General features: G+C 40.3%; 1 long non-coding RNA gene across 1 annotated transcript; it reads right to left on the reverse strand.

Moving 5' to 3' along the window:
- Positions 1 to 1,483: 1,483 nt before the first annotated feature.
- LOC125099637 (uncharacterized) lies at positions 1,484 to 3,637 on the reverse strand. Its single transcript, XR_007127303.1, has 3 exons — positions 3,606 to 3,637; positions 2,262 to 2,485; positions 1,484 to 1,543 (listed from the first exon to the last, which is right to left on the reverse strand). It is a non-coding gene; the product is annotated as an uncharacterized LOC125099637 (long non-coding RNA).
- Between the last annotated feature and the right edge of the window lie 6,543 nt (positions 3,638 to 10,180).

Consider the following 10,180-nt stretch of genomic DNA (forward strand, 5'->3'; position numbering starts at 1 on the left):
TGCACCATAGGTGCTCTCACCCATGGACACAGAGGTCCCTATAACTGGAGGGAAAAGTGAACACCAAGGCGAAATGCAAAACTCAGTGGCACTTTCTGGTTAAAGAAGGAGTGGGAAGGATGTTCCAGGAGAGGAAGTATCTCCTGATATGACATGGAATTTGTAAAGTTTTGCAGGCGAGGTAAACAACACCAGGTGAGGTAGGCACAAGGCAAGATTTATTAAAGGCACTCTCTGGTGAAGTTTCAGGGCTCAGGAGAAGGGGAGCCAGGAAAGTCATGCCAGGAGGAGTTGGGGACCCTCGGGCGAGGTTCCGCAACTCTGGAAAGTAGAGTGGGGGAAGTTGCGCTGGGAGGGAGTCAGCGAAGGGTCTTTTATAGGGCCAAGGCAGGGCATGGGTTCACATCCATACATGGTAAGGTATTTGGTGATCGGAGGGTATGGGGGGGGGGGGTTCCTGATACTTCTGTTTCCTGCATAGGTATCGGGTCACCTATGGAGACGTGACCTGGGCATACATCCTTTTGGCGGGAGAGTCAAGGGTTAAGAAGTGGGGGGAGGGGGCTGGAAGATGGCGTCCCCATGGTCATTTCTATTGTTCCTCCTGCATTCCTAGAGCCACAGACCCAACAGAATTGACAGGGGAAAAAAACAAAAACTGGCTTGTCCCAAGATTCATAACTTTACTCCAGGAGAATGTCAGGTATTTCAGGAATAATGGGAGGAAGTGAGACTCTAGCATGATGGGGCCAGATGATGAAAGGTACCTTTTTTTTTCTCCAGTTTAATAATAAATAGAGATTCCACTTTTAGTCACCTATGTGATAAGCCCAGCAAAGAAACCACACCAGGACACAAAGCCCAGGAATTCTCTTCCCCAAATCATGGTTGTTGGGAAGTGAGTACAAAGTAAGACAGCAGTCTTCAAACACTGGAGCCCATACATCCCTGAAAGATTTTGGGAGAGTAGATAGTTTGCTGGACATTTTAAATTTGACATCATTGGTTTACACACTTGGCAGTGGAGTGTATTGTGGCTAATTTGTTGTAAGCATGTTTATCAAACTTTGGACTTGTGGGTTAGTTTATTCAAGGCTTTGAAAATGTCTCCCAGCTAATTCTGTCAGCTAATCCAGCCCTTGTTTTCAAACCAACTGGGTTATTTGATTTATATTTCATAAGAGAAAACACATCTTCCTTCTTTTACATTAAGTAAGTGTGCTAAAAATGCACCCCAGCAACCTCCTTGTCAAGTACAGATTCTAATCTTGACACAGATATTGTTGGAGAGAGGAGACACCAAGGAAAAGTAAACTGATGTAGACTGACAGGCATGGTTAAGTGAGAGAGGGAAGGCATGGGGTCTGAGGTGTTTGTTGCTTCCAGGAAACCTGGGGCACTGCCCTCAGGAATTCCTACCTAAGCTCTCTGGGGACTCACTGCCATAAAAAAAAATCGTCGTTTGTTTGCACTATAGAGCAGTGCTTCTCAATCGTTCAGGATGGTGAAAGAATCCTCTACAGCAGCAAAGAATGAGTGAGATCTTGATCAGCCCATGTGAGGGAAAGCAAGGTGCACAGAAACTATGTAACACTGCCCATTCTGTTAACATGCTGACATACACATGTATATACAACATTGATATACTATATATGATAGAATATATGGTGTAACTTATAATTAGACCATGTAAAAATAACTTACAATGATATAAGTGGTATGATTTAGGTCACTTCTTGATAAATCTTAACACTGAGAGAAAATGACCCTTTATTCAAAAACAGGAGCATTAATAAATCTTATTCTTTTTTTAAAAGTTTTATTTATTTATTTGAGAGAGCACCAGAGAGAGAGAGGTGTGTGAATAGGGGATAAAAAGAGAATCTCAAGCAGACTGCCCAGTGAGCACAGAGCCCAACCCCAGACTCGACCTCATGACCTGAGATCAGGATCTGAGTCTAAACCAAGAGTCAGATGCTCAGCACTGAGCCACCCAGGCATCATCCAAGTCTTATTCTCAATTGATATAGAATTAATGATAAGGGGACACCTGGGTGGCTCAGTTGGTTGGAGGACTGCCTTCAGCTCAGGTCATGATCCTGGAGTACCAGAATTAAGTCCCAGGACTGGCTCCCAGCTCCACAGGGAGTCTGCTTCTCTCTCTGACCTTCTCCTCACTCATGCTCTCTCTCACTGTCTCTCTATCAAATAAATAAATAAGATCTTTAAAAAAAAGAATTAATGATAAGGTCTATACTTACCTATTGATAAGTTCATCTTTGTCTACTTTTTTCAGCATAAGCAGTAGCTGCCTTGTGAAAACAGTGGTGTATGAATGCACAACAGCTCCTAGTCCTGGATATATATAATTATGTAACTACATAATTTACTTTTCACTTGAAAAGTCTGCTTAATTTCTGTCCAGCTGAATACACCTGTTAAATATGCATCCCTGTGGCATCCTTTCCAGGTCTGGATTCTGATCCTGAAATAGATATTGCACAGAAATAACAAATAAAAGAAAGATAAAACTTTATCTCTATATATAATAGATATGTAATTTATGTAATGTACCCAAATTTTATATTTATATCCTATAACATACATAAAATACACAACTTGTATTTTGTATGTACATAATATACAATTACATTATTTTATTTTATTTTATTTTTTTATTTATTTGACAGAGAGAGATCACAAGCAGGCAGAGAGGCAGGTAGAGAGAGAGGAGGAAGCAGGCTCCCTGCGAGGCAGAAAGCCCGATGCAGGGCTTAATCCCAGGACCCTGCGATCATGACCTGTGCCGAAGGCAGCAGCTTAACCCACTGAGCCACCCAGGCGCCCCACATTATTTTATTATAATTATGTTAATATATTATTATAGTATGGTATAAATGAGTATATATTTTACATATGCTACTGTACAGAATTCTATGAGTGGGGAGAACTGGATGGAAGGATATGCCAGCACATGCATGTTGAAGGACACAATTCTGGAGGGATGGAAGGAGAGCATGGAGGGAGGAGATCAACTCTGGAGATCCCAAGAGCCCCTGGCACTCCCTCCTGACACCCTCTCATTGTCTTCCTAACTCTTACATCTCATCGAAGCCAGAACAACCTTATCATAACAATAGGGATTTTTATTTATTAAAGGCATTTTCATCTATCTTGGACAATGTTTATTTTATTTTAATTTAATGCCTTATTTAATTAGATTCCAAGCAGTGAAAGTGACAGACCCTGTGGTGCAGTGTTAATTCATCCTAAAGCTGGTAAGATGATTGTTGCCTGTATTTTTCTTCTCTGGGACACCCCTAACACATTTTACTGTCTCTACATGGCCTGTTAGCTCTAAATAATTACAGCAACTCTCTGGAAGCAATTATAAATTGATCATTCTGGCAAAACCTCTCAGCGTGACAAACCATCAGCAAACATAACAGTTATAACTCAGGATCATACTCTAAGATGGTGTGAAAATGTTTTTAAAAGTGTAATGTTTAGGGTCTTCTTTTAGAAGATGGAGGAGAAGTAGCAGGCTGAGACTACATCAGGTAGCAGGAGATCAGCTAGATAGCTTATCTAAAGATTGCAAACACCTACAAATCCAACGGGAGATTGAAGAGAAGAACAGCAATTCTAGAAACAGAAAATCAACCACTTTCTGAAAGGTAGGACTGGCAGAGAAGTGAATCCAAAGTGACGGGAAGATAGAACGCGGGGGGAGGGGCCGGCTCCCGGCAAGCGACGGAGCAACGGAGCACAAAATCAGGACTTTTAAAAGTCTGTTCTGCTGAGGGACATCACTCCAGAGGCTAAACCAGGGTGAAGCCCACGTGGGGTCAGCGTGGACTCAGGTCCCGCAGGGTCACAGAAGGATCGGGGGTGTCTGAGTGTTGCAGAGCTTGCAGGTATTAGAATGGGGAAGCTGGCTACAGAGACAGAGCTGAGGATTGAGCTCTCAGCTCAGGGTTACCTTGAACTGGTCGCATGCTCGGTGAGCTCGGAGCTTGGCTGAGGCCAGGGAAACGGGAGTAATTGGGCTCTATTCTCTGAGGGCACACTGAGGAGTGGGGCCCTGAGCTCTTGGCTCCTCTGGGCCGGAGACTGGGAGGCCACCATTTCATTTCTGTCCTCTGGAACTCTATGGAAAGCATTCAGGGAACAAAGTTCCTGAAAGCAAACCCCAGCTAATTACTCAGCCTGGCCCCTGGTAAGGGCGGTGCAATTCCGCCTGGGGCAAAGACACTTGAGAATCACTGCGACAGGCCCCTCCCCCAGAAGATCAACAAGAAAGCCAGCCAGGACCAACTTCACCTACCAAGGAGTGCAGGTTCAATACCAAGGAGAGCAGCGGAATTCCAGAGGAGGAGAAAACAAAGCACTGAACTCATGCCTTTCTCCCCATGATTCTTTAGTCTTGCAGTTAATTTAATTTTTTTTCTATTTTTTTCTTCTTCTGCTAAATTTTTTTTAACTTTTACCCTTTTCATTTTTAACGTTTTTTAACTAGTTTATCTAATATATATATATATATATATATATATATATATATATATATATTTCTTTTTTATATTTTTTCTTTATTCATTTTCTTCTTTTTAATTGTTTCTTTTTTTTTTCTGAACCTCTTTTATCCCCTTTCTCTCCCCCCCCCCCCACAATTTGGGATCTCTTCTGATTTGGTTAAAGCATATTTTCCTGGGGTCTTTGCCATACTTTTAGTATTTTACTTGCTCCTTCATATACTCTTATCTGGACAAAATGACAAGGCGGAAAAATTCACCACAAAAAAAAGAACAAGAGGCAGTACCGAAGGCTAGGGACCTAATCAGTACAGACATTGGTAACATGTCAGATCTAGAGTTCAGAATGACGATTCTCAAGGTTCTAGCCAGGCTCAAAAAAGGCATGGAAGATATTAGAGAAACCCTCTCTGGAGATATAAAAGCCCTTTCTGGAGAAATAAAAGAACTAAAATCTAACAAGTTGAAATCAAAAAAGCTATTAATGAGGTGCAATAAAAAATGGAGGCTCTCACTGCTAGGATATATGAGGCAGAAGAAAGAATTAGCTATATAGAAGACCAAATGACAGAGAATAAAGAAGCTGAGCAAAAGAGGGACAAACAGCTACTGGACCACGAGGGGAGAATTCGAGAGATAAGTGACACCATAAGACGAAACAACATTAGAATAATTGGAATTCCAGAAGAAGAAGAAAGAGAGAGGGGAACAGAAGGTATATTGGAGAGAATTTTACTAATATGGCAAAGAGAACAAGCATCAAAATCCAGGAGGTACAGAGGACCCCCCTCAAAATCAACAAGACTAGGTCCACACCCTGTCATCTAATAGTAAAATTTACAAGTCTTAGTGACAAAGAGAAAATCCTGAAAGCAGCCCGGGAAAAGAAGTCTGTAACATACAATGGTAAAAATATTAGATTGGCAGCAGACTTATCCACAGAGACCTGGCAGGCCAGAAAGAGCTGTCATGATATATTCAGAGAGCTAGAAGAGAAAAATATGCAGCCAAGAATACTATATCCAGATAGGCTATCATTGAAAATAGAAGGAGAGATTAAAAGCTTCCAGGACAAACAAAAACTGAAAGCATTTGCAAATACCAAACCAGCTCTACAGGAAATATTGAAAGGGGTCCTCTAGGCAAAGAGAGAGCCTAACAGTAGTAGATCAGAAAGAAACAGAGACAATGTACAATAACAGTCACCTTACAGGCAATACAATGGCACTAAATTCATATCTCTCAATAGTTACCCTGAATGTTAATGGGCTAAATGCCCCAATCAAAAGACACAGGGTATCAGAATGGATAAAAAAACAAAACCCATCTATATGATGCCTACAGGAAACTCATTTTAGACCCGAAGACACCTCCAGGTTTAAAGTGAGGGGGTGGAAAATAATTTACCATGCTAATGGACATCAAAGAAAGCAGGAGTGGCAATCCTTATATCAGATCAATTAGATTTTAAACCAAAGACTATAATAAGAGATGAGGAAGGACACTATATCATACTCAAAGGGTCTGTCCAACAAGAAGATCTAACAATTTTAAATATCTATGCCCCTAACGTGGGAGTAGCCAACTATATAAATCAATTAATAACAAAATCAAAGAAACACATCGACAATAATACCATAATAGTAGGGGACTTTAACACTCCCCTCACTGAAATGGACAGATCATCCAAGCAAAAGTTCAACAAGGAAATCAAGGCCTTAAATGACACACTGGACCAGATGGACATCACAGATATATTCAGAACATTTCATCCCAAAGCAACAGAATACACATTCTTCTCTAGTGCACATGGAACATTCTCCAGAATAGATCACATCCTCGGTCCTAAATCAGGTCTCAACTGGTATCAAAAGATTGGGATCATTCCCTGCATATTTTCAGACCACAATCCTCTGAAGCTAGAACTCAATCACAAGAGGAAATTTGGAAAGAACCCAAATACATGGAGACTAAACAACATCCTTTTAAAGAATGAATGGGTCAACCAGGAAATTAAAGAAGAATTGAAAAAATTCATGGAAACAAATGATAATGAAAACACAACGGTTCAAAATCTGTGGGACACAGCAAAGGCAGTCCTGATAGGAATATATAGAGCGATACAAGCCTTTCTCAAGAAACAAGAAAGGTCTCAGGTACACAACCTAACCCTACACGTAAAGGAGCTGCAGAAAGAAGAAGAAAGAAACCCTAAACCCAGCAGGAGAAGAGAAATCATAAAGATCAGAGCAGAAATCATTGAAATAGAAACCAAAAAAACAATAGAAAAAATTAATGAAACTAGGAGCTGGTTCTTTGAAAGAATTAATAAGATTGATAAACCCCTGGCCAGACTTATCAAAAGAAAAGAGAAAGGACCCAAATAAATAAAATCATGAATGAAAGCGGAGAGATCACAACTAACACCAAAGAAATACAAACAATTATAAGAATATACTATGAGCAACTCTACACAAACAAACTTGACAATCTGGAAGAAATGGATGTATTCCTAGAGACATATAAACTACCACAACTGAACCAGGAAGAAGCAGAAAGCCTGAACAGACCCATAACCAGTAAGGAGAATGAAACAGTCATCAAAAATCTCCAAACAAACAAAAGCCAACGGCCAGATGGCTTCCCAGGGGAATTCTACCAAACATTTAAAGAAGAACTAATTCCTATTCTCCTGAAACTGTTCCAAAAAAAGAGAAATGGAAGGAAAACTTCCAAACTCATTTTATGAGGCCAGCATCACCTTGATCCCAAAACCAGACAAGGATCCCATCAAAAAAGAGAACTACAGACCAATATCCTTGATGAACACAGATGCGAAAACTCTCACTAAAATACTAGCCAATAGAATTCAACAGTACATTAAAAGGATTATTCACCACGACCAAGTGGGATTTATTCCAGGGCTGCAAGTTTGGTTCAACATCTGCAAATCAATCAATGTGATACAACACATTAATAAAAGAAAGAACAAGAACCATATTATACTCTCAATAGATGCTGAAAAAGCATTTGACAAAGTACAGCATCCCTTCCTGATCAAAACTCTTCAAAGTGTAGGGATAGAGGGCACATACCTCAATATTATCAAAGACATCTATGAAAAACCCACCGCAAATATCATTCTCAATGGAGAAAAACTGAGAGCTTTTCCGCTAAGGTAGGAACATGGCAGGGATATCCATTATCACTACTGCTATTTATCATAGTACCAGAAGTCCTAGCCTCAGCAATCAGACAACAAAAGGAAATTAAAGGCATCCAAATCGGTAAAGAAGAAGCCAAACTATCACTCTTCGCAGATGATATGATACTATATGTGGAAAACCCAAAAGACTCCACTCCAAAACTGCTAGAACTTGTACAGGAATTCAGTAAAGTGTCAGGATATAAAATCAGTACACAGAAATCAGTTGCATTTCTCTACACCAACAACAAGACAGAAGAAAGAGAAATTAAGGAGTCAATCCCATTTACAATTGCACCCAAAACTATAAGATACCTAGGAATAAACCTAACCAAAGAGGCTAAGAATCTATACTCAGAAAACTATAAAGTACTCATGAAAGAAATTGAGGAAGACACAAAGAAATGGAAAAATGTTCCAAGCTCCTGGATTGGAAGAACAAATATTGTGAAAATGTCTATGTTACCTAAAGCAATCTACACATTTAATGCAATTCCTATCAAAATGCCATCCAGTTGTTTCAAAGAAATGGAACAAATAATCCTAAAATTTATATGGAACCAGAAAAGGCCTCGAATAGCCAAAGGATTATTGAAAAAAGAAAGCCAAAGTTGGTGGCATCACAATTCCGGACTTCAAGCTCTATTACAAAGCTGTCATCATCAAGATGACACAAAACAGTACTGGCACAAAAACAGACACATAGATCAATGGAACAGAATAGAGAGCCCAGAAATAGACCCTCAACGCTATGGTCAACTAATCTTCGACAAAGCAGGAAAGAATGTCCAATGGAAAAAAGACAGCCTCTTCAATAAATGGTGCTGGGAAAATTGGACAGCCACATGCAGAAAAATGAAATTGGATCATTTCCTTACACCACACACGAAAATAGACTCCAAACGGATGAAGGACCTCAATGTGAGAAAGGAATCCATCCAAATCCTTGAGGAGAACACAGGCAGCAACCTCTTCGACCTCAGCCACAGCAACATCTTCCTAGGAACATCGCCAAAGGCAAGGGAAGCAAGGGCAAAAATGAACTATTGGGATTTCATCAAGATCAAAAGTTTTTGCACAGCATAGGAAACAGCTAACAAAACCAAAAGACAACTGACAGAATGGGAGAAGATATTTGCAAATGACATATCAGATAAAGGGCTAGTATCCAAAATCTATAAAGAACTTAGCAAACTCAACACCCAAAGAACAAATAATCCAATCAAGAAATGGGCAGAGGACATGAACAGACATTTCTGCAAAGAAGACATCCAGATGGCCAACAGACACATGAAAAAGTGCTCCATATCACTCGGCATCAGGGAAATACAAATCAAAACCACAATGAGATATCACCTCACACCAGTCAGCATGGCTAAAATGAACAAGTCAGAAAATGACAGATGCTGGTGAGGATGCAGAGAAAGGGGAACCCTCCTACACTGTTGGTGGGAATGCAAGTTGGTGCAACCATTCTGGAAAATAGCATGGAGGTTCCTCAAAATGTTGAAAATAGAACTACCCTATGACCCAGCAATTGCACTGCTGGGTATTTACCCTAAAGATACAAACGTAGTGATCCAAAGGGGCACATGCACCCGAATGTTTATAGCAGCCATGTCTACAATAGTCAAACTATGGAAAGAACCTAGATGTCCATCAACAGATGAATGGATAAAGAAGATGTGGTATATATATACAATGGAAAACTATGCAGCCATCAAAAGAAATGAAATCTTGCCATTTGCGACAACGTGGATGGAACTAGAGGGTATCATGCTTAGCGAAATAAGTCAATCAGAGAAAGACAACTATCATATGATCTCCCTTATATGAGGAAGTGGAGATGCAACATGTGGGGGTTAAGGGGGTAGGTGAAGAATAAATGAAACAAGATGGGATTGGGAGGGAGATGAACCATAAGTGACTCTTAATCTCACTAAACAAACTGAGGGTTTCTGGAGGGAGGGGGGTTGGGAGAGGGGGGTGGGGTTACAGACATTGGGGAGGGTATGTGCTATGGTGAGTGCTGTGAAGTGTGTAAACCTGGCGATTCACAGACCTGTGCCCCTGGGGATAAAAATATATTATATGTTTATAAAAAATAAAGAATTTTAAAAGTAATGTTTCACAAACACAAATGAAAATCTGTTGTGACAAGTTGTCCGTCACACTTTGTCTCTCTCAAGGGTACTACTTGATCATTCTTGTCTTTTATTGTCTTTTTGTCCTTTTAAAAATCTTGAGTCTTTATATATTTATTTGATTTTATATATTTATTTGACAGACAGAGATCACAAGTAGGCAGAAAGGCAGGCAGAGAGAGAGGAAGGGGGGCAGGCTCGCCACTGAGCAGAGAGCACAATGCTGGGCTCGATCCCAGGACCCTGGGATCATGACCTGAACTGAAAGCAGAGGCTTTAACCCACTGAGACACCCAGGT

Source organism: Lutra lutra, chromosome 5 (assembly GCF_902655055.1).
Source record: "Lutra lutra chromosome 5, mLutLut1.2, whole genome shotgun sequence".
Taxonomy (NCBI): Eukaryota; Metazoa; Chordata; class Mammalia; order Carnivora; family Mustelidae; genus Lutra; species Lutra lutra.